This window comes from Schistocerca gregaria, chromosome 4 (assembly GCF_023897955.1).
Source record: "Schistocerca gregaria isolate iqSchGreg1 chromosome 4, iqSchGreg1.2, whole genome shotgun sequence".
Lineage (NCBI taxonomy): Eukaryota > Metazoa > Arthropoda > Insecta > Orthoptera > Acrididae > Schistocerca > Schistocerca gregaria.
Window position 1 is genome coordinate 146,016,321 of NC_064923.1, and position 25,763 is coordinate 146,042,083.

A 25,763-nucleotide genomic window follows, 5' to 3' on the forward strand; every position below is an offset into this window, starting at 1 on the left:
AACTATAAACTGCGCTGTACCAGAGACAGACTACAGCTACAGTGTAGCAGCGAGCGACTGCAACTGCGGCAGAAACTGCTGTACCTGCGACTCCACTGCAGCTCTCTTTAAACACGGGAAAGATATTTTTTGTCTCAAGCAGCGCCTGGGAATTGTCGTTCTAGCAAGTGAGCAGTTCCTCTACAAACTCTTCAACACAGGAAGTTTCGGTCGTAGATCCCAGTAGGGAATACCCCAACCTTGGATACGCATTACAACTAGCGTGCCTGGAGTAGCCGGCGGTCCTCACCACAGCCCTGAGGTATGCTGCGCGTGTCGGTCATGAATACGGCAGAGACGTCACATTCTCGGTAATGGAGGCTGTTGACAGAATACAGCTGAAGACAATGAATCTCCCCACTGACTTCGGAGCCCTGCGTGGCCTAGTCATAAAAGTCTTTGAAAGGAGAAACGAGAAATTTGACCTGAACGAACTCTACAATCAATCTGTCATTACAAACGGAAGACTAGCCCACGTCTGGAGCAAAAACTGGGCAGAATCACACATCAGAACATACTTTGCACGTGAACCATTTAAAAGTAGGACAGATTAATTCACATAACCGTAAGTTAGTCATGCAGGAACTCCGCAGAGTCGTGGAGGAATGAAGTCTGGATGTGCTCTGTGTGCAGGAACCATACTCTCAAGCCGGGCGAATCCCATTTGCAGCAGCGAACTGGCAAGTAGTTCACAGTGGAGTAGAACCCAGAGATGCAATAATGATGATCAATAAAGAGCCACAGTCCTTTCCCAGTTCTCCGATGACCACTGCAACGTCGTGGAACTACAAACACCATCATCAACATGTACTTCCAGTACGGAAGGGTACTAGATGAGTTCTTGGATAAACTCACACAAGTAACCACGGCGTTGCGAGAGCGTCGATGCATTATTACAGCAAATATAAATGCAAAGTCCCCGCTTTGGTTCAGCGACACACGGGATGATCGGGGAGGAAAAGCCGAGGAGACCATCATGGCGCTACAGCTAATGGTCGCCACAAACAAGGGACCCCCCCCCCCCCCGCCCCACCACCTACGCAGGCTACGCAGGAGGTGGGGGCGAAAGCACGAACATCGATGTCACACTGGCGACGCCCAGTATTGCCACCAGAGTAACAACTTGGATGGTCTGGGACCAAGTAATAACCAGTGATCATAACCATATCACATTCTCATTGGTAGATGAGGGGTGCCGCTGGGACATGGGGTGAGAGACACAGTTAAACTACAATAGGGCTGACTGTGACCGTCTGTCAAGGGAGTGTGAAATACCGAAATTGCCAGAAGGTGACGAGAATGTAGAAGGATACGCCGAGGAACTGGTGAAAGCAGTTGTTAGGGCGGTGAAAGCTGCAGTACCAACCAGGAGAAGAGCCGTAGCGGCCTCTCCGTCACTATAGTAAAAAAAAAAGGTTTCAAATGGCTCTGAGCACTATGGGACTCAACTGCTGTGGACATCAGTCCCCTAGAACTTAGAACTACTTAATCCTAACTAACCTAAGGATATCACACACATCCATGCCCGAGGCAGGATTCGAACCTGCGACCGTAGCAGTCGCACGGTTCCGGACTGCGCGCCTAGAGCCGCGAGACTACCGCGGCCGGCTCACTATAATCAACCGAACTAGGACAGATGCGCCAGTCTGTAAGGAGGGCGATGAGGTACTACCAGCGGAGTGTTGTCTGGGAGGAAAAGCAACGCTGGTTGCAAAGATAGGCTACAGAGCTGGGAGAAGTATGTGCAAACAGAACTAGCTACAGACCTATGGGGCATCCCATACAAGTTAGTACGGGAGAAGATCAGGTCATCCACAGTGTTGTCTACCGTCAGGAATCAGGACAGGATGACGGAAACCTGGCAGGAAACTGCTGAGGTCGTCCTCCGTGTCCTGCTGCCTGGCGATAGCGAGAATGACGACTTTGTGGCACAACAACACATCAGGAGACAAGAGTAAGAGGAATACCGGAACAACAATACGGTATATCCCTTCTCCGAAGCAGTAGATGCTCAGATAAAGGCCCTTAAAAGAGACAAGGCTCCTGGCTCAGACGGCATAACTGCAGAGGTGGTGCAATTCCCAACCCCCCAGCTGGTAGCACCTCTCACAAAGCTATACAACGAGTGCTTGCGGCTCGGGAAATTTCCCTAAATATGGGAAAAGGCAACTGTAGTAATAATCAAGAAGTGCCAAGACAAAGACCCTAAAGAAGCCAAATCTTACAGGTCCATCTGTTTATTGGACATACTGCAGAAACTTTTTTGAGAGGTTGCTAGCACACAGACTGGCAGCACACTGGGTATTGTGTGGGATGAGCGACAGACAGTTCGGTTTCAGGTCCGGGAGATCGGCGTCTGACGCCATCATCCTGGGTGCGGAGGTCTGTGCCTCAACCCCACACAAATACGTGGTTGCCATCATGGTTGATATCGGTGGCGCCTTTGACAGCCAGTGGTGGCCCTCGCTCTTCTCCCGCTTGCGAGAGAAGGAGTGCCCAGGGTTGCTACATGTCTGTCTTAGGAACTATTGTGAGAATAGGGAGGCCTGGCTATCGTCCCATAGTGGGAGAATAAGTAAAAAAATTACCAAGTTGTGTCCACAGGGATCTGTCCTGGGGCCACTCTTCTGGGATATTAACATGGAAGCCCTCTTGGACAACCTGCAGAACAGCGATGATGTGCTAGAGGGTATAGCCTACGCAGACGACCTCCTCCTGCTGGTTGGCGGTCGTAGCAGCGAAGACTTAGAGCCAAATATTGAGAGGCCATATCAATCTTGAGTACATGGTGCCACACGGCCAAGATCTCACCAAGCAAATCTACATACTTACTACTGAAATGACAACTAGCTAGGAATCCGACCGTAAGAATAGACGGCCCACCCAGGCACGAAACCTGGGAGTAGTGGTCGATGAGAGGTGGAATTATTCATCACACATTGACACCTTTACACAAAGCTCATTGGAAACACTCAACAATCTAATAGCGATTGGACACAAACGATTCCACCTGCCACCAGAAGTAATAAAATTATACCATAAAAGCATTTTGACATCAATCGTAGGATATGGGTCAAGAGTCTGAACCCATAGGCTCACGAGGGTCATGCCTGCCATGGCTGTATGAAGAGTGCAGCGAAATATGCTCCTGAGATCAATAGGGGCATACAGAACAACTCCGTAGGGGGGGGGGGGGAAGCGCTAACAGTACTAATCAGAGAACAAGCGACGTGGTTCTGGGTCGAAAAGGGAAACAGGGATAAGATAGTCGAACTAATGGGGATTCAAGTGGGAAACAAAATGGAAATCAGACGCAGGGGGGAGAAGTGCTCTGGCAAGAACAGGGGGACAATGAAGAAACCGGTCGCAGAACACACGAATTAATCAATAAATCAAGAACAGTCTTAATCAGTATCAACTCTGCGTAGGGGTCATATTCTGGGCGTTTACACCAATGGTCGACTGCTGCTGGTGTCACCTCCCACGTGAGGTGCCACTCCAGCGCCGTGTGACACCACCAGCAGTCGATCAATGGTGTAAACGCCCAGAAGATGACCCCTACGTCGGGTTGAAACCGGTTGGCGATATTACAACAATAATAAATGCGATTAAGACTGTTCTTGAGTTGTTGATTAATCATACTAATCGGTGCTTCTCTCCACAACCATGTTGTCCAAAAAAAAACACGAATTACTACCCAATATCAAGGAGCGACTGCAAATTAAAATATTTCAAACCTTCAAGAGAACTGGTGCACTTTCTTACGGGCCATGGACCCTACCCGGCATACCTATGCCGGTTCAGGAAACGTGCTACACTAGCGTGTGACTGTGGGGCCACACCAGCCACCCCAGACGACGTAGTAGCACAGTTACGTCATCAGTTACCCAACCATGACACGTACCACCTGCTCAGGCATGAGGACCGCTTCTCAATCTTGGACAAATTGGCAAACAAGATCTCACACAAAGTCATAAAGGAATTCCTAAGGAACAACAATTAAGATTTCACATTGCTGCTGAGTTGACTCCGTGCACTTGTCCTGTTCCGCCGAGGCGTGGACTCGGCCAGCCGCTTCAAGGCTGGAATCCGCCACGTGTGGCATTAGGGGGAGGGTGCGCCTTTCTTACCGATTCAGACACTCACAGAATTCGACATTAGGTTAAATATTAGGTTAGATATAGGATAGCAACACTAGTATAGTACTGCAGCGATCAACAACGCCGGGCCAGCCCGGTGCCAGGGGCATGTTCACTGGGGTTAGCTCGGTGAAGGGGCATGTTCACCGGGATTAGCTCGGTGAACACGGCCAACAACGCAGGTTTATACAACGCTGGCACACCTGTAACGCTGCAGGTAGAAGTACATTAGCGTAAGTAGAAATAGGGTAACATAATCTAGTGCCCATAGTGTGAGCAGAAGAACTTACCAAAGAGTAAGCTGTATTGTATCAAATTAGGACCCACTAATTCTTTAAGGTGGTGGGTTGTTTATGAATCATATCTATAGAAGAACAAAGATTTTTAAAAAATACATCGAGATAACATTTGCTCCATCAGGGTGGTGAACCCTTACAAACTGTATATTACTTCAAAATTAGTCTCCACAGCTGTTAATACATTTCTTCCACTGTGAGACAATGTGTAACTGCTTTCATTGAAAATGTTTGCGGTTGCTTACGGAACCTCTTCGCCGAAGCAAATCGATGGCCACGAATATCACTGCTGCAAAAAATATGGAAATCGCATTTGGAGGTATCCTTACTGCAAGGACTATGAGTAAGGGCTTCCCAGCGAATCTTCTGCAGAGTACGCGAAACAACCTTAGCAACACGTGGGATAAATTTATTAACAAAGGTGGGAATAGTTTTAAAATAATAAACATTTTAATTATTTTTTTCCACGTTCCGTTTTTCAATTGACTGCCCCTTACAATCCTCATACCCTGGAAAACTTACGCCGAGAAACGGTGTTAGCATCTTTTTGTATTACTGTCTACCATTCATTCTTTCTTATAAGTTCCTAGATTGGTTGGTTTTTCTTGGTTCCCTAAGTCTTTTATAGGCGCTACCGTTAACATATAATGTGGTCTCGTGTTTCCGTATGACCACAGTAACAGGCATATTGTCTTTCTGGTTGAAACTGTGCAAGTGAACTGCATACGGGCTGCGACCCGTTAGGTGATGTACCACGCACTGTCTACGGTTTGCATGTCCAAATTCTCGGCGTTCATGAACGCATGGCAATAACTGGTATACTCTTCGATCCGATTCACTGTTGTCCCAGTCGTTCTGACATGTACCCACTTTCCAGTTCATCAGACGGGCCTAGGTTGTTACCGTTTGCTTGAACGTATGTTGGACTCCCGTCAGATCCCTTTTAGATAAACTGTAGAAGCTCGTTCGACATATTACCTTGATGTCTACTGGGTACATTCCAAGGATCACAAGTAAAGCACCGGTTGGCTTGGTGCCAGAGGCCCCTGCGAGTCTGAGAAGCGCCTCGCACGTTTTACCCGCTCCGTGAGCACCGGATCTGTATCCATAGACACTTGCTGCGTAGCCTCCGTTGGTCGTGAAAATGGCGTTGTAATCGTTACCATTGCATGCAGCGGCGGCTTGTAGGTCACCCGTTGTGGCGCGGTCGGTCGGTTTAGTGCAAAATGTTGCATACTTTGTATACGACCGCCGCAATGTGTTGAGTGAAGTTAGCTTTTCATCCAGTTGGAATCCAAAGCATCTCGTGACTGTTTCTTCGGTGATGGAGATGCTTCCTAATTTAACTGTAGGAGTTCTAATAATGGAAGTTGACCATTATGGAGTATGTATGTGGATGTCTGTGGAGCTATCGTGACTATGATGTCTACGCGAAATCGCTGCATCCGGGAGATGACCCGTATCGCCATTTCCTGTAACTCAGCTCGTGACTTCCCCGACACCAGAGTCAAGAAATCATCGGAATACGATAACAGCCCATCGGTTTGGTCTTCTTCTTCCAGCTGACACAAGAGAGGTTCGATTACTGAACCCCAAACTAGTGGCGCACAAATAGACCCCTGTGGACAGCCTTTGGTATTTCTTTGTGTTACTTCTTGTGTGCCAGCTGACCATTCCATAACTGTACCCCTGCAACAGGCGATGAACTATAGAGCAGACCGTGAGGAACCTGCCGTTCATTCACACGCGCAATCGCTTCCGCTATGTCAATAAATGTTTTATTTGAAGGAAATTTTTTGGCAGCACTATTTATTTATTTACTTGTAGTGATACAAATTACACAATGTTTTGCCATTACCACGTGTACCTGTTAACATGGTGTAATAGGTATGACACTGTTCCTTACTTCTATGTTACTCTATGTGTACGTAAGAAGCCTTATGCTTACGTAATAAAACGGAACACCTACAGCCGTTATTTAGTGTATGGCTGCCAGTTTCGGTCCTTCAGTGCGACATCTTTGTGCCTTAACTGATGATGAGGGGTTAATTTAATGTCTGAAGATGGTGCACTGAAGCACCGAGACTATTAGCCATGTAATAAATAATATCGTAAGGATGGTCGTAGGTCTTGCATTTTATTACATAAGCGAACGGCGGATGTTCCCCAAACCACAAATCACAAAGATGGACATACAAAAGCCTTATGCTTCGTCTTAGCTGGTATGACATGGTTCGTATGATATGCTGAAGAGTAAATGTCAATTGTCTTCTTGTTACTTTATAATGATGTTTTTATATGCTTACTTATTATTTGCGTAATCTTATAAATTCCAGAGATAATAATTTGTGATTTTTACGTAAATGACAAGTGTCTTATTGTTTTATGTTTATCACGATAATTTATATTTATTTATTTTATAACGTCAAAAAAATATTGGAGATATTTTTCTGTTTAAAATGTCTATGTTCGTTGAGGATGTCTTCTGTGTATTTGTCTGTATGTGCGTAAATTTCCATTTCCTCGAATGTGTTCATTGTACGTCCTTTATGTGCTTTGCTTAGAATACTTAGGGCACTTTCAATATGTTCTGCCTTATGTTCTTGGCTTTTTCTTGCTGGAACCGAATCTGTCAGAAATTAAAAAGGTCGTGCAAATAAGAAGTAAACATATAAATAACATAATATCATAACAAAAAGAGAATTGATATTTGCAGTACAAGATGCCTTAAGGACCAACTCATACAAGCTAAGACGTAAGTATAAGGAGCCATTTGGGGACGTGGATTAACAAAGGCGTAAGGAACTACATGATTACTGTTATACCATCTTCACAGGTTCAGTTGACAATGGCAAAACGCCGAAACGAGCTCGTCAAAATGGTTCAAATGGCTCTGAGCACAATGGGACTTAACATCTGAGGTCATCAGTCCCCTAGCACTTAGAACTACTTAAACCTAACTAATCTAAGGACATCAGACACATCCATTCCCGAGGCAGGATTCGAACCTGTGACCGTAGCGGTCTCGCGGTTCCAGACTGAAGCGACTAGAACCGCTCGGCCACAGTGGCCGGCAAACGAGCTCGACCTTGTACTTGTTTCACTACGAGTAAATAAATACATAGCGCAGTAAAAAAACTTGTAGTTAAAACGAAATATGTCGTTCTTCGACTTCATGGAAGCTGCGAATCCACTGGGAAGGAAATTGTTCAATTAATATTGTTGTTGCTTATTTTATGTTACATGCGTCTACTATTTCGGTTGCTTTGTTACATGTGTTTACAGTACATTTCGAAACTGGCACTCATTATGTCGTTGAAATTTCCTGTGCCAGTGTAACATCTCACAGAGGAAGCTGTCCTGAACCTTTGCAAGTGTCTTAATCAAACACATTGGTTTATACCTTTTGGGATTAGCCTGATCTATATCCTAGGTCTCTTTTATTCAAACAGCTTATGCTGATATCCAGCAGGCAGACACTCTACCCAGCGCTAAAGGGTTCTTGAGTAGTTTGTTTGGGAGTGGCATAGTTCGTCTTTTGTCAGTATGAGAACTTCAGGATGAATACTACCTGATCCTAGAGCTTATTCGTCTTTCTATTTCGCTATGGCAAGGGCTACGTTCAGTGAATGGCGTAGTTGTTAAAGAATTATTGTTTAGCCATATCTAAGTTTGCTGTGGATTTGCTTATCCTCTTGATAATCGTCCGGGACGAGTTTGCAAAGCAGGTATTCTGCTGTCTCATCTAATCGTCAACGATCCACATTTGGTTTTCACTGTGAATAAGATGAGTGGATCTTTCCTTTGCTGTGTTAGTGATTTATACGGGTTACTCCACACATCCATCTTTAGCTGATTTCTCAGGTAGTTTTCCCATTGCTACTCTGTGTGCTGAGTAAGCAGTTCTTAGTAGTGGGACATAGTAATATCTCAACGTGACAATCTGGCAGTCGGTAGCTCCGATAGCAGAAGTGGGAGACCTCTGGTAGTCTTACTTACCTCAACGTCTATATCATTTAACGTCCGTAAGCTCAGGTGACCAAGGGATCTTTTTTAATTATGGGATGACAGTAGTATGAATACATTCGAATTGTGTGTTTTATACCATTTCCGGCGCCCTTCGATCTACACTTTCTCATATTATGTTGACAATAGATACTCTTTAACGTAGCTTGTTTCAGCTTGCTCTGTTAAAGTTAAATCCTTCTGCTGTAATTAGGTTTTGATTTGTGTTATTCTTATCATTAATGGTGAATGTAATTGTAATGTGATCGCTGCTGCTCAATCCGCAATGTTCTGTAGCTTGGAAATTTTATTCTCAGCTCTTATTTATAAGCATAATAGCTGCCCCATGTAGACCGTTGCGACTCTGTAAATACGCTACCTAGCTCCACTGAGCTCAATGGTCCTCTCTCTCTCTTGTTCGCTTTTTGGTCGTTAACGAATAATCGCTCGCTCCGCCACGCCGTAGCAGGTATAGGAAAGCGGCGCTAGTATTAACACCCTCTCGGGTAGCACTTCCCCACAGCAACAAGGAATCTTGGCACCGGCAGCGCGAAGTACAAGTATCACTTTATTTGCGAAGCTGCGTCTTCATGATATAAGTTGTGCAGTTCACAATCATCTGTTTCGGCCGTTGCCACTTTCAGATCTGGTACAAATAGAAAAAACGGTAATATGTCAAACTATGTTCAATTAGCTGAAGCTAACTCTTCATGAGGCCTAGCGATAGGTAAGAAGGAACAAATAAAAAATAATAACATGATTAACAACCATGCACACCGTGCATAGTTACTATAAAGAAGTCTGATGTAAGTATCAAAGTCAATAGCGATCCACCTAAGTAGGTAGGCCAGTAGAGGACAGTAATGGTAAAGTACAAGAGTTATTCAGTATCGTAAATTCAGTACTTAAAATGTAGTACGTGTAGTCGTTCATTAAAATTATTTGATACGGCAAAATCAGCATTTGACAATCAAACATAAACTCATATAGAACATTTGAAAATAAAACCCAAATGCAAAATACACATAGAACATTTTCATAGTAGTAATAGAAAGCTCCTAGCCTGGAAAAGTAAATTACGCATAAACGAGTACATTTCAGTTAAAAAATTTTAAAGTAACATCAAATATATTAACCGAAATCTTTCGACATGGCAGAGCAATTAATCGTAACTATAAGTGGAAGATAATTAACAAGACAGTGAATATAAATTAAAATCTCGAAAGCTGACAACACATTCGGAGTCGTTTCATCCAAATGTGTACTTATCTTGGCTATAAGTATTTTATTAAAAGCGAGTCTTGAAACTCCTTATTGTCTGACAGACTTAAAACTTAGTCTTGGTGGCAGACCTTGTACACGCCGAATACTAAATATTTCTTGGTGCGGTGCAAACTTTCTGGTGTAACTTAGAACCTTCTGTTAGAAATTCAATGGTTACTTTTGTTTTTCTGAAGCCTTGTGCAATTCTGGCAGTATCTGCACCATTATATGAACTAGGAACTATTGCCCTCTGGCTATGTTGTTTCCTTCTTGTCATGAGTTTTTGACCTTAGTGCATTATAAAGGTTTTGTGCATGGTGAGGAGTTTTATTGAGATGGAAACGGGTTGTCAAAATTTTTCGAATTTTGCATTTTAATTGTCTTTCATATGACATACACTTCTGCTATTTCGTAAGACAGTGGCTGAGCACGGTTCGGCATAATACCGGATGTATTGCGTCAGTCCACGTGAACACAGTCCCACGGTAGTACCACTCTCTAGGGACCCTACGTTGAGTACCGCTGACGTAGAGACGCCAGCTGAAGCACCCGCGGCTCACCAATAGGAAAACTGAGTGGTGATCACGTGGGGCGCGCTGGACGGGTCGGTGAGAATGCTAAGGTATTGAGAACGTTATCTTACCTGCCAGCTCGGTCTGCGACCGCACGTGTCCGCTAGTTTCTCTCTTTGGGGGGCGCAACGGCCATCAATTTAACTGCGGCAGTCTCCTGCTGCCATAGCGAGTATGTGTAATGTACAGTTGGACATAGGCTTTTAGAGAAATGAAACCCACACTTGCGACTGGAAACAGTCTTTCCATTGCAAGATTTTCTCCTAACATCACCGGACGCTCCGCTTCCACCTCATTTTCCCATCTTGACAGAGTCCAGTTCGTTACATCACAGCCCTTATTCCATTTGCGCGGGCTACGTGTTTCATCACTTTCAATTCCTCCGCTTCGTCGTTATGAGGGTATGTTAATTTTAGAATCCTGTTGATCGTGGCTCTAAATATGTCCACTTATGTTTTTTAATGTGACAGAATTTCGTATTTATAGTCATGTCAGTAGCCGTTGCAATGCTAAGCTTGGTAAACGTGTATTTTCCGTTTCTTATACCTAAGATGCAAGGAATTTATACTGTAAGGTGGCAAGAACTATGTCGTTAAAAATCACCTAATTCACGTTGAGCGAACCGTAGGGCTGAACAATAATGACTGACAAGGCACAATGCATCTTGTAGAGGGTATAGTATGGACGTATTGGAATAATTAATGTCAGGTGATGGTTTTAAAGTAATTCACATGACATAAAAAACTTTGTGGAAACGCATCGATTCACTGGAGGCTAGTTTATCCCAGGGAAGTATACAGAGTTGAACATAGCCAGCCGGTTAGTGGCAAAGGGAAGCGACAACAGGCAGCTTAGGACGGCTCAAGCTCTGAGAAAGCAATAACGGGGTGCGGCCTCCAGCTGCCTTAAGATGAGTGACAGTGAGTGGGTGGTTGACCCCATGCTGGTGTACCGGGAAGCACACGGAGAACTTGTACCCCTGTTGACAAATGTCCGTCGTCCTGATTTCAGTGAAACATGCAAGTAAGCCGCGCAAAGCTACAGTGGAAAGGGAACAAAGGCCAAAATATGCATGTTTGTGACTATAGCAAATTCACACTGAATTCACGGTCCACAGAGTCTGAAGTAAATCATGTGAAGAGCGCCAGAATGAAAAATGGCAGCCTCAGATGGGAACATAGGACCAAGGAATTTGAAGTACTCTCCTGGGAGTAAGATTTCCGGAAAAATTGGTGTTTTGTGCAGACGTTAACTTTGATGGGTGGTTTGTGAAGAGCTAAATAGCAGAAGTTGAGAGTAACGGAATTTTTGTGGGAATTTGTTCACTTCCCAGAGCAGGGATTGGTCGATGCTGGGAAGTTACACATAATTAACATGAATTGCGCTTCAATTGGCGTAAGTGATTTTGCTGGAGTGGAAACTGAGGCGAATAGCGGACAGGGAGAAGTCCCCATAGAGGTTTTCTGTTCCCATCTTGCCTAGAGTGCGGTCGTGGCGATCTTTACTCAGCTTGCCTGAGAGAGAGTGAGCATCTCTGCAGTTTAGGACTTAGTAAACACAATGATTGAGCTTGGAGATAGAAAGTTTTCGTTCATCTATGTACTGAGCAAGATAGCTGGAAGTGAATAGAAGGGCGCAGGCTTGCAGCACCATGATGTCGACCGATGTCCATATAATGATGCCACGCCGCCAAACTGAATTTGGCGATATTGCGCCCAATTGGGCCACTGATTACATTGTTGGATCATGTCGGGTAAGTTTCCACGAGGGTTTCATGGGCTGTGTATTGTAGAATTCTTTTCACTCTTCGCCTTACGCCTGGGTCAGTCGATAGAAATTACTTTTGATTCATCACACTTTTCTCCATGCAAACGCAATTTATTACCACTGCCTGTTAGGAGAGCCATGTAATGTGATGATTGAAAGTCGTGAGTTAAAATAAATCTGTGCTAGTCGACTGCATCTGTTTTCAATCAAGTAGTTGAAATCCCAAGTCACTTTCTTAATTAATTTTATGTTCAACATTTGCATCTGGTGTTCAATAGCTGAATATAACATCAATGTGCACCAATTTTTAATTAAAGGGAATCAATTCTGAATCAATTAATGTCAATACTGCCACCACAGTTCAACCAGGACCACAGGGCCTTATTAATTTCTTTGCATTATCGGACATTGCGGCAGTTTTGCACTCTCTGTTGATCTGTTAGTCAATTGCCTGGAGTGAACACACTCCAAAACCAGATAAGTGATGGGTGGGATGTTATAGTACTTATTTATTCTTCCAGTTACAACGTGAAGTTAATTTTCTCGTGCATCACACTCATTCTTCCTGCTACTTCATGCATTTAATTTTCGTCATTTTTATACTGTAGGACGAGTAATCTCATAATCTCTGTAATAGAACATTTTCTCGGATGCATCAGGATTTTGTTTCAGAACCCTATTTCCTAAATTATTGATGAAGCTACAGTATACACAAACTGATGCCCACTGCCAGTCCACACTTCTGACAAAAAATCGTACTGTTAAATTCAAAATAATTAAATAACAACATAAGTTCTAAAATTTCTGTGCGGTCGACTATTTCCCCTTGACAAATTCACTTGTATGTCAACAAGCTCTGCTTATGATCATCATGTATCGCATACTAGGGTGGTAATACTTAGATTACCAATATCAAAAGAAGCCAATGTAGCTTCAACTGGGATTGGTACATCTTTAATGTTCCTCACAAATTAATTACTATTTTTGTCATTCTAAGTATATGCTGCTCTCATTCTTTGGTTGCATTCTTGGTTAGTTTCATAACTGGAACATGATATGATGTTAATAATCACCCCAACCATTTTCCCATTTTGTGTAATTTAATTTACACAGGTAGAGATGAATTCATCATTTGTAATCTATGTTCCTTTTTCTCATTCTGAAACAGGAAAACTACTGGCTTCAATTTTTCTTTATTTCTTATTGAAATATACTGATATGATTTATCTGCAAAATATTTTTTTTATATATTCAGTATCGTAAATTATGACGGCAGCATTCCCTTTGACACTCTCGTGACTACAGCTCATTCCATCTTTCTGTCTATAATTTATGAATTAGAATTTTAAGTGCTTCTATGTGTTTTGTAAAATAACGTTTGTAGCGACCTACAAAAAATGTTTAAATATGTGTGAAATCTTATGGGACTTAAATGCTAAGGTCATCAGTCCCTAAACATACCCACTACTTAACCTAAATAATCCTAAGGACAAACACACACACACCCATGCCCGATGGAGGGCTCAAACCTCCACCAGGACCAGCCACACAGTCCATGACGGTAGCGCCTTAGACCACTCAGCAAACCCCCGCGACGAAGTACTACTTTGGGTCTACGATTGTTACTGCGACGTCCAGTCGTTCCATTGTATTGAGTATACCTATGTCACGAGTAACATTTACTTCTGCGGTAGTACTTATGTATTTTTGATTGTGCCTGAGCTCAGCTTTGGTATAATGTTGAAATGTAGCCTTTATTCAGAAAATACATTTGAACATCTGCCACTTTTATGTGCATGGGACTAACTACCTGTTACGTCTGCCACAGACGGCCTCTGACAGTTCGACTACACTCAAGACACCCCTGTGTACCATATAACACACACAAGCACTCGCACGCGCAACCAAGAGGAAAACAGTTCTTCAAAATAAACAGAACTTGCTAGAGACTAATATCAACCTTTTTCTGCAGAGGTCGCCCCACAGACACAGGGGAAGTTGGAGCACTCCGCCGACCTCCGCCGGCTTTATAAGGCCAGCGCAGCAGCAGTACAGCCAGGTCCTCGCCGAGCTATGACCAGGTCCGACGGACCTCACCGACGCTTTTGATGAATAGTCGTCTACATGTTATTTGTTTTCTTTCTGTGTGTATAGTGATTGTTCGAGAAGTGTAGTTCAGTTTCAACAAATGACATTGTACGGAGTGTTCTACAAATCTAAGTATCCTTCACTACCCTATCGAAAAATTGGTTTGATTTCCTGCTTTCTGCCACTTTTCACAGCTCAATATGTACTGCAGCTGGATTTTTCCTGTGTCTTCTGATCTCTTCCAAGAGTACCTCCATACATTGTGATTTTTGAACAGTCTCTTGTCTGTTTGTTATTGCTAACTAAAATTTGTTACAGAATTCAGTTAGTCCTTATCCTCTTTCATTCCATCTCCTGTCCTATATTTCTGCCTTACATTCCTTCCCCTCATACCGTATTTCAGTTCCTCATGACCATCATTTTTTTCATCTCCATTTAGATACTGACTTACCTATTCATTATTCTAATAAACTTTTCGTATCATTTCATCTACTGCTTGTGACGTCAGCATACATACCTGAACTATATTTGTTGAGAACAACGCTATCATTGAACTATTCACAGAAACCTATTCTCATGCCTACCTTCCTACTCATATTGATTTCTACTTCTGTTTTGTAATTTCCTACTACTGTTAATAATTAATCAAAAAATGCTTAGTTGCTTTCCATTTACTCTACTGATACCTTCCGTGTGTAGATAGGACTTTGCATACCACTCTTTCAGATTTTCTAGCTTCCTTACCACGCTCAAAGTTGTGACATTCCACACAGCGATTTGCCGATTGTTACCCTTTCTTTGGTTATGGTATCTTTTCCCGCAGTTACTTCCCCATTGGCAATCCTCCACTAGAGATATGGTGATTAATCCGGAATTTATTTTTTTCAGTTGAGAAGCCATCGTGACAATTTTTCAATTACAAGTCACTTTTCCTGTGGATACACATTAGGTGCCTTTATTGGCTCAAATGGCTCTAAGCACTATGAGACTTAACACCTCAGGTCATCAGTCCGCTAGACTTAGAACTACGAGGTGCATTCAAGTTCTAAGGCCTCCGATTTTTTTTCTCTGGACTGGAAAGAGATAGAAACATACGCATTGTTTTAAAATGAGGCCGCGTTCATTGTCAATACGTCCCAGAGATGGCAGCACCATACGGCAGATGGAATTTTACAGCCAGAGGCGAGAATGAGAACTGTTTTAAATACTTTACATGGCGACGTTTTGCTTACTTGAACAGCGTGCAATCATTCGTTTTCTGAATTTGCGTGGTGTGAAACCAATTGAAATTCATCGACAGTTGAAGGAGACATGTGGTGATGGAGTTATGGATGTGTCGAAAGTGCCTTCGTGGGTGCGACAGTTTAATGAAGGCAGAACATCGTGTGACAACAAACCGAAACAACCTCGGGCTTGCACAAGCCGGTCTGACGACACGATCGAGATAATGGAGAGAACTGTTTTGGGGGATCGCCGAATGACTGTTGACCAGATCGCCTCAAGAGTTGGCATTTCTGTGGGTTCTGTGCACACAATCCTGTATGACGACCTGAAAATGTGAAAAGTATCATCCAGGTGGGCGCCACGACTGCTGACGCGCAACGACAGCATGGATGGGACTTTCTTTTCGTCGTTTGTGGCAGTGGATGAGACCTGGATGCCATTTTTCAATCCAGAAACAAAGCGGCAGGCAGCTCAATGGAAGCACACAGATTCACCGCCACCAAAAAAATTTCGGGTAACCACCAGTGTTGAAAGAAATGATGGTATCCATGTTCTGGGACAGCGAGTACGTTCCAAAGGGCACTATGGTAACAGGTGCATCCTACGAAAATGTTTTGAAGAACAAATTCCTTCCTGCACTGCAACAAAAACGTCCGGGAAGGGCTGCGCTTGTGCTGTTTCACCAAGACAACGCACCCGCACAAGCTAACGTTACGCAACAATTTCTTCGTGATAACAAGTTTGAAGTGATTCCTCATGCTCCCTACTCACCTGACCTGGCTCCTAGTGACTTTTGGCTTTTCCAACAATGAAACACACTCTCCGTGGCCGCACGTTCACCAGCTGTGCTGAAATTCCTCAGCGATTTTCCAGTGGTCAAAACAGACTCCTAAAGAAGCCTTCGCCGCTGCCATGGAATCATGGCGTCAGCGTTGTGAAATATGTGTACGTCTGCAGGGTGATTACATCGAGAAGTAACGCCAGTTTCATAGATTTCGGGTGAGTAGTTAGTTATAAAAAAATCGGAGACCTTAGAACTTGAATGCACCTCGTACTTAAACCTAACTAACCTAAGGACATCACACACATCCATGCCCCAGGCAGGTTACGAACCTGCGATCATAGCAGCAGCGCGGTTCCGGACGGAAGCGCCGGGAACCACTCGGCCATAGCGGCCGGCGTGCATTTATTGTAAAATTTCCATTGTCTTTTGTGTCCTCACACCGCTGACCGTTGCTGATTCTTCCGACTTCAGCTTCGCGCCCCAAGGGAAAAATATGATTTTGAAACTCTCTCCCCTCCTCTGCAGCCTCTGACAAGGTCATTAGTACAACGAGGTTGACTCCATATACAAGAAGTCTTCGGTCATAATTGCTGACGAATTTTATTCAAGATTTGAAGAGTGGATGGTTTTAATCCCGGGACCAAGAACGTTTTGATTTCCCGTGAAAAACACTTCTGCATTTGTTCCCTTTTCCTAGTATGTACAAAGAAAACATAAACAAAATCAATTCCGCTTTATTTTATTATTAACAGTTAGCCATACTGAAAAGGCAAGTACTCTTTATTATGAACTTTGAATGAGTTTCAGATTCGAGCGAATAGCCAGTGTGAACAATTGTGGAATAGAAACTATCAGCGGAAAATGAAATTCGCGTTACAAATTACGATCGTATTGTGCCATGTTATCTGTTTACCGATGCGCCACGAACCTAGTTTATGCACCTGCCGTGTTGTGCAAGCGAGTTTATGCACCTGCCGTGTTGTGCAAGTGCTGTCTGCTACAGCTCTGGAAGGAGTATATTCTCCAGCCGCATAGCAAGCTATGAATTTGGCAGTTTTCAAATTTTTTTTTAAAGTTTCCGTACTTCAAACGATGGAAATGGAATCATTATAGTATCACTTTGTCGTGCATAGGTTTTTCTCTCAGGATGTCATTCTCCGACTGTTCAGAGTCTATTTTATCAGTAAGAGTATTTTTTTTAACTTTGTGCTCTGCCTTACTGCAGGTTTTGTCATGGGGGAACCCTCGTCAGAGAGGTCCACCGGATGAGCGCCTATGGAAGTTAGTCCAATGGTGGTTTCCCGTTGCGTTCCCCTGATCATGATGAAATGATAATGAGGACAATACAACACCCCGTCCCTGAGCGGAGAAAATCAGCGACCCAGCTAGGAATCGAACCCGGACCCCTTGGCGTGACAGACCGCCACGCTGACCACCCAGCTATCGGGGCGGACAGTAAGAGGTAGACGTATCAAGATCAAATTTGTGTTGTGTACTAAGGTTGAAAGGGCGTTGTCCTATTTACCATGTCGATTTTCAAGTAGTTTTGGCATAAATATGAATAAAGTTGCGACTTTAAATGGACAAATCTCTGATGTACGTTATTTCGAATTATTAGATATTGAGTATGATAAAAGTTAACTGCAGAAATTTTATAGTGAAGGGCATGGACTTGTCTGATAGGTGAAACAAGTGTCAAGCAAAGCAACTGCACACAAGAAAGTTATTAAGAAATGTATTTTTGCTGTCTTGACTAGGTGTGAGAACTTTATGATAAGGTGTATTGTTGTTATGGCTTCATTAAGCAGGGTTGTACTTGGAGTATTTCTTCTCATTCATCAGTCGTTAAGTTTAGTTCCTCATTTTTCACACTTTATTTTCATGACTGTATTTGTATACGCGCATTGCACATCGGGAGTTGTGTACTGAGATGCATTTTGTTTTTGAAGTGGTAAGGTCCTTGTTTTTATTTTTTCACACACATTGACAATCACATACACAATATTGAATTGTTACATAATGTGGTACAATGATGTGAACTTAGGTGTCACAACTTACAAAATTTCATTATCATTGTTCAGTTTCTTTCCGGCGCATCGCCACACTGACCCTACGTCTGCACCAGGCCATGCGAGCTACAAACATGGCGCGGTTCGAAGCCAGTTTATTCTTCTCAGGCACCATGGCGAGGCTGCTACAGCATCGGATCGGGGGGTAAGGCAGCGAGTACGATCCGACAACCTGTGCTCGTCTGATGACCTGCGTTGTCCAGTGGCTACTCTCCTAGTAGACTGCACTAATAACTCACTACAATCTACTGTAAGACAGTCCACCTCACCACTGTCACTTAGTCTGCAACAATTAATTCACTCTTCTCTTCTGCAAATACATGACACTACATGTGCATTGTTTTCTTATGGCACATTGTTTCCGAACCTAATTGACCATGTTTGTATTTAGTCTGATTAAGCTTTTGTCACTTTACACGTGTCTTATCAGTCTATTAACCAGTACAGTTTTTAAACACTGTCACTATTGTATTAGTAATGTTTATCATTACAATGCCTTTCGCCCTTTTTAAGTCTATGAGTCGATCGGTTGATATTTACTTCCTTTTCCTCGTTATTTCTCTCGCTTTTCTCAAAATGGGTGATCTTCTTTTTTTTTTTTAATCAGTTTCCTTATCCCAGAACGATCATGACACGATGTTTCAGTGTGCTTAAGTACTTGATGCCTCGTTTATTGTATAACATGATGAGGCATGTTAGCAAAGAGTAACCAACAAACATTAATATTTAACTTAAAATAGGCTAGCACTTAAGTACTTAATAACTTTTAATAAAAGCAGTCATCTTTCTCAATGGCTTATTACACAAAACTCAATGAACATGTTGCTATTACTCGTTAAACTCTCAATGGATCTCATTATCTTCTTTGATGACCAAACATTTACTTAAGTGTTATAAAAACTACTACTGTTGATTAATTGTATCCAAATTCTACATAGAAAATTTCAAAAAGATTGTTCGTGTCTTCTTGCTTCCTATGTTATTCTACTTTATCCATACAAAAAATTGAATTCTTCTAGTATCGCAAATGAATTTGACTTATAACAGTTTCAATATATTCCTTATAGTGTTAATAATGGTAGTTTGGCTGCTCAGCTATTAGGACGCTATATGTTATGCAGATGAACAGCACTACTATTTTATTAAGTAAAGTTTGGCATGATTGTTTTTGATTGGTGCGTATGTAACTTTCGATTGTTCTGTTTTCTGTTCTAAAAGCTTAATAAATTTTTTGGAGTACAAATTGTGTCTGAAGTATGTATATTAGTTTAATACTTCTTTTGAGTATTTTGTCATATATATATATATATATATATATATGACAAAATACTCAAAAGAAGTATTAAACAAATATATATATATATAATTATTCAGAAATGTTCATTACATAACCCTTTGGTATTTGTGCAGACTCTGGAGTGTATTTTCGATTGTAACAACAGTGTGGTTTTGATTTTTCAAATGTTCAAAGGATGTCAACTACTTATTTTCACCAGCTCCAATATGTTGCTGTGCAGAATCTGGAGTGTATTTTCGATTGTAAGAGCAGTTCGTTTTTGATTTTTCAAGTGTAGGAAGAAGCTCGACTGATTATTTTATCTGTTTGTAATGGGTTCCTTATACCTGACGTAAAATTTCTTCTTGTTTGGCCAATGTAAAAGCTATTACAGCTGTCGCAAGTGGTTTTATATATGGCTGGGGTATCATATTCGGATGAATATTGAACTTTTAGACAATGAAAATAGATAAATCGGAAGTAACAAACATATGCAACAACCAAAAAGGAATTTTAATTAGTGAAAGAATATCACCATTCATATACATAATCTTTGTAAAAATACGTCGTCGTAGGAGTTGAACTGTCAAACTACCGTGAAACGATAATGAACATATTTTCAATATATTTACTGCTTTTAGCATGTCATCAAAGCAGTGATATTGTAAGACAATTCACTAACGATGTAATATATACATTTCATCAGTCTACACGTGAGTATAGCATAGACACCTTAGGAGAAATGACATTCAGATTTATGCACGTTCTCACCTGAATTTGAGGGTCTGATATTTGACAATGGCGATAAATGCCAAAATAGTCTGTCGTGAATAAAGGTTAGTTGTTATAAGCAGCTGGTCCGTCTTTCTAATAATCATGTCATTATCTGACATACATTATGTAGCTGGTCCTAAAGAAAAAGAAAGAACTGCTGATTATTACAATAATGGTAAGCTAGCCTCCTGCATGACTTTTGTCACATTTATGTTGTAAAAATTAAAATTTTCTCGAGAATCATGGATCTCCTGGGCCAATATCAATATCGATAATAGGCAAAAATAAAGAAGATTCTCGATTCGTGGAATAGTGGAAATGTCTATATAGGCTATATAATTAATATACATAATTTGTGATTTGCAGCTTCCTATATTGGCCTTGTTTGCAATTAAAATTTCTGGATGTGAGGTCCTCCAGTTATGCAAAACACCTTTTTTTCTCATTATCCAAACATGTTTCGGAACCACTGTGCCATTATCAGTGGGTTTTCGTTTTTATTTAATCTGCAATGTGAACATTTTCCTTAAATGATTATAAAATTATGTGCATTTTCAGTTCAAACAACCGATTGTTTCTTTTTGTAAATACATTTACACTTGGTGTGCATGAATTTTCTGTATCACTTGTTTGTTAATTTCTACAGGTAGATTGTCATCAGGAACCAAACGATGTTGATGAGAAAGTTTTTTTTTTTTTTGGCAAGCTAAATGGTTCAAATGGCTCTGAGCACTATGGGACTTCCGAGGTCATCACCCCCCTAGAACTGAGAACTTCTTAAACCAAACTAACCTAAGGACATCACACACATCCATGCTCTAACATTCTGCATGGTGTCTGTTTGTTCTAAGTCGTGTCTCCCTATCACTTTCGCGCAATGACGCTCTGAGCGCGTTTTTTAGGGAATTGACTAGTTTGAACCTGGGACCTGTTGCTGGTAAGGATACGCTAGACCACATTCGACATGTAGAGTTCAAAAGAGTTCAGTGAGACTAGCAATGCAATAAACAAATACTTAATGATTTCAGCGTCAGCTCCACTGCACTCCCTGTCAAAGAATCTTAATTTTAACTAAATTCAGTGGAAGTGGTTCAAGGCTTTCCTATTCTTAGTTATCTGGTAAAATAACGTCGAGAAAGTAGTTAAGTTTACCATTGGAATTTTTATTGTACTCACTAAACATTGTTTATAAATTGCACTATTGATAAAAGGAGATGTTTTAATACAGGATGATAAAAACCAACTGCATTCTACAAAAATGTGAACGAATATTCCCTGAATGGGTTTCCAAGTTCTATAATGGATCGAAGGATAACCTATGCCATATCACATTTATAATCTAGGTTTAAATTAAGTTTCATAAAAGAGAAAACTATCAAAATGGTCTACAGTGACCCTCAATTATCTTTAATTACTTATTTAACTTTTCGTAAATTACAGTGGTTGATGTGGCTTCTCAATAATTATATAACAGAAAAATCATCGGATTTCAGATTTTAACTTCTAATAGCAAATGTGAATACCACAAAGTTTAACTGACGATCGACACTAGTATTACGTAAAAAGTGGGTGTAACAGATTAGACTTCTGCAGTTCAGAGTGAAGCCTTATGCGCTCTTATGCGGCATCTCGTGCGTTCATTACCTTGTCGATGGTTAGGCAGCGTCAGGGAGCAGCAGCCGGCGCAGCTCCTCACACCTCGCCGTCTCGGAAGCAACTCCTTCTAACTTCTCCTTACTACAATTTACCGAAGTTGGTTTAAGAAAAGCTATCTGGTTGTGTTTTCAACTGACCAATCAGGGTCTCCATGATAACCTTAACTTCCGCTTCCAAAAATTCTGTCTATCCAATGAGAAACGTTATACTTTTCTTGGTGGGGCAATGTTTTTAATGTTTGCTACATAACAGAGACGCGTATATTCTCACGCTAAAACTTGCAGGTCCTTTTAGTGTTATCGTAAGATGTATACTGTTCTTCTGGAGGGCACTATCCTTTAACATGGGCGATGTTCGTGTCTGTCCCTTATCGTAGGGCGTTCTAGCTTACACGATTCTGCTCTCGGCTCCTGTTCTCGTTTCTCCCCTCGGAACTGCGTCTGTTTAACGGTGGGAAGGTATGACATGCATTCAGGCGTTCTTGTGTTAGTCTGTGGTATTCCATTTGCTCACACATTGATCGTATTACTTTGGTTAATTTAATGTCAGGATTTATTCGGAGCTATGCGACATACTGCCGGATTTGCTATCACGTCAGGGTTTTCATGGAAGGTGTTGGTTTTGCCTGACACCTCACAATACCCGAGGCAGGATTCGAACCTGCGAACGTAGCGGTCGCGCGGTTCCAGACTGTAGCGCCTAGAGCGGCTCAGCCACCCTGGCAATGACACGCTACCTGTAGTAATTAACACACAAGTGCTATAGAAAACTAATGCACACCAAATGTAAATGTATTTACAAAAAGAAACGATCTCATGTTTGAACTAAAGATGCACATAATTTAAAATAATTTAACCAAAATGTTCACATTGCAGAATAAATAAAAACGAAAACCCACTGATGATGGCACAGTGGTGCTGAAACATGTTTGGGTACTGAGGAAAAACGGTGTTTTGCATAACTGGCGGACCTCACATCCAACAATACATAATTAAGTTTGTAGGAGCCCTCAGTGGTATTGTCTTACTCGGCCTTTTAAAATTATTTCGGTGTGTCTCAGCAGCTAAAATTGTAGACCTATTGTTCCTTTCGGTGTATTATCCTCGTGTAAAAAATTTCAGCGCAGGTTTGGGCATGTCAAACTGGTGCCTTGCGAGCCGATGTGCCAGCCACGGTACTGTGCGCCGTCTTCCGTTCCGCCGTCTGAGCGCCACAGACTGTCAGTAGCAGCGGCAGCAGCGGCCGCGACGCGTGTATCGGCGTGACGCCTGGCCTCCATTTCACGGTGGGCGGTGGCGCATTATCTGCGCCGATGTCACAAAGGCCGAATTTAGCGCCTCCCCTCCCTCAGCTCGCCTCTGCGCGGAAAGTTTCCCGCCGGCGGAATTCGTGTAATTGTGCGAGCGTCGCTTTCGGCCTGGAAATGCCCCGCGTCCGCTGAGTTAAGCAGGATTTTACGAGCCCTCATCCGCGGGATGGCGGCCTCATTTGAGATTCATTTAACGCAAGCGCCGGGGCGTGGTGTCGCGCAAAAAACCGCCCGCTGCAGCGCGCCTGCGCCACTAATACCTTCGCATAAATCGGACCGTGTTGCAGCTTGGAAGAACAGCGCTCGCTGGCGTGTGCCAGCTGTCTTAGTTCTGCACCTGTCGTTTGTCTAAGGACAACGGCGATATATGCCACCAGTAGCTGAATTTAAGTTTGAAATTTGATGCAGACAAAAAGAGTGACCTGCAGCAAAAAGCATAGTTGGATGTACGAGGTTAGAGAAAATTAGGTGTTTAAGTTTGAAGTTGAACACTCTAACAACCCTACCACAACAAAAGTCAAAAATTAATTTTGGTTGCAGTGTTTTCTCACGCTGCTAAATATTACATTTTCGGGAAACAACAAAGTTATATTATGTGGCATGTGTCATTAGAGCACAGTTAATAAAGTCATTTCTTGAAATAATGGATAAACTAGGCACTAATCTTTTCGTGTTTCCCACGCTGGACTCGTTGTGAACTCATAGCTCAATTGTCGAAAATCTAGGTAGTGATGATTCCAAGCTCGGATGCAAAGAGGCCTGGGTGCTATTATGAGATATTCAAAAGTTTTATACAAGTGTTTCATAAACCGTTCTTGAAGATTAAACTTTCGCAAGTTAGGACAATGGTGATGTAAAAAAGTAATCAGCACTCCGAATTTAAGTTACACTTCTTTCTTATTACTTTTGTTTGCAATATCACGTAACTCGCTCCAAAACATCACTTCACAATATAAAACATACTTGAAAATATCTTCCTCACAGTTAAAGTTCAAATTTCACAAACTGACTACAATTTGCGTTTTTTTTTCTAACATGACGACCAAAACCTGACTCTCTAATACCTCTTACGCGCCCAAAAATCAGAGTTACAAGTACGTCAAAGATCATAGTGACAACAGAAAGAGTATACATAAGAATGATATCATTGCAATATATACATATCGATGTATAGAAGAACCTCCACATTAATGAAATCAACTCTGAATGTTGTCACAGAAATATGTTAACTAGTTTACAGAAACACAGTAGAATATTGCTGGTATCGAGAGGTTAAGGTGAGGTGCCGTAATGGTTCCGTAATTCAAGTAGCATTACAACACGAACCATTACTTTCAGTGCATAGCCATAGCATCATATGTTTTCAGATCTTGCGGTGCAATTGTATGACACAGAAGCATTTATCAGTCAACGATATAAAGCTTGTAAATGAGTCTAAGATCATGTTATGGCGCTTTATTTGTAAATAATAAGTTGTATATTGCATAATTACCGGCTTCGGCCCCTGCCATCTTCAGGTCCGTTACAAACAGAAAAACATTTTAGTAACTAAGTTCAAGCAGCTGAAGTAATATCTACATCAGGCCTTGTGACACATAAGTCATGCATACAAGACATGCATACCATACAAATAGTCTGATGTAGATCGTCTCAACTGATATATCTAGGTAAATAATAACTACTGATGATTGCTTGGATACGTTGAGTCTTTATAAAACAGGGTTATTTTTCTACAAAAAAAAAAGTGACATATCCCTGCTGGAGGCAGTGAAAGGGATCCATTACACCTTAATAATTAAGGAACGTAAACATTGGATGATTGAATGAGTGGAAGAACGTGTGGAGTGACGAATCACGGTAAACAATGTGGCGATCCGAAGGCAGGATGTGCGTATAGCGAATGCCCTATGAACATCACCTGCCAGCGTGTGTAGTGCCAACAGTAAAATTCCAAAGCAATGGTGTTATGGTGTGGTCGTGTTTTTCATGGAGGGTACTTGCACCCCTTGTTGTTTCGTGTGGCACTATCACAGCAAGCATTTGAATTGGAAAAATCCCGGAGATACTAAAAGGTATCAGATAGATTATATAATGGTAAGACGGAGATTTAGGAACAAGGTTTAAATTGTAAGACATTTCCAGGGGCAGGTGTGGACTCTGACCACAATCTATTGGTTATGACCTGTAGATTAAAACTAAAGAAACTGCAAAAAGGTGGGAATTTAAGGAGATGGGACCTGGATAAACTAAAAGAACCAGAGGTTGTACAGAGTTTCAGGGAGAGGATAAGGGAAAAATTGACAGGAATAAAGACGAGGGCTAGTAGAAATCCTTGGTAACAGAAGAAATATTGAATTTAATGGATGAAAGGAAAAAATACAAAAATGCAGGCAAAAAGGAATACAAACGTCTCAAAAATGAGATCGACAAGAAGTGCAAAACGGCTAAGCAGGGATGGCCTGAGGCCAAATGTAAGGATGTAGAGACTTACCTCACTAGGGG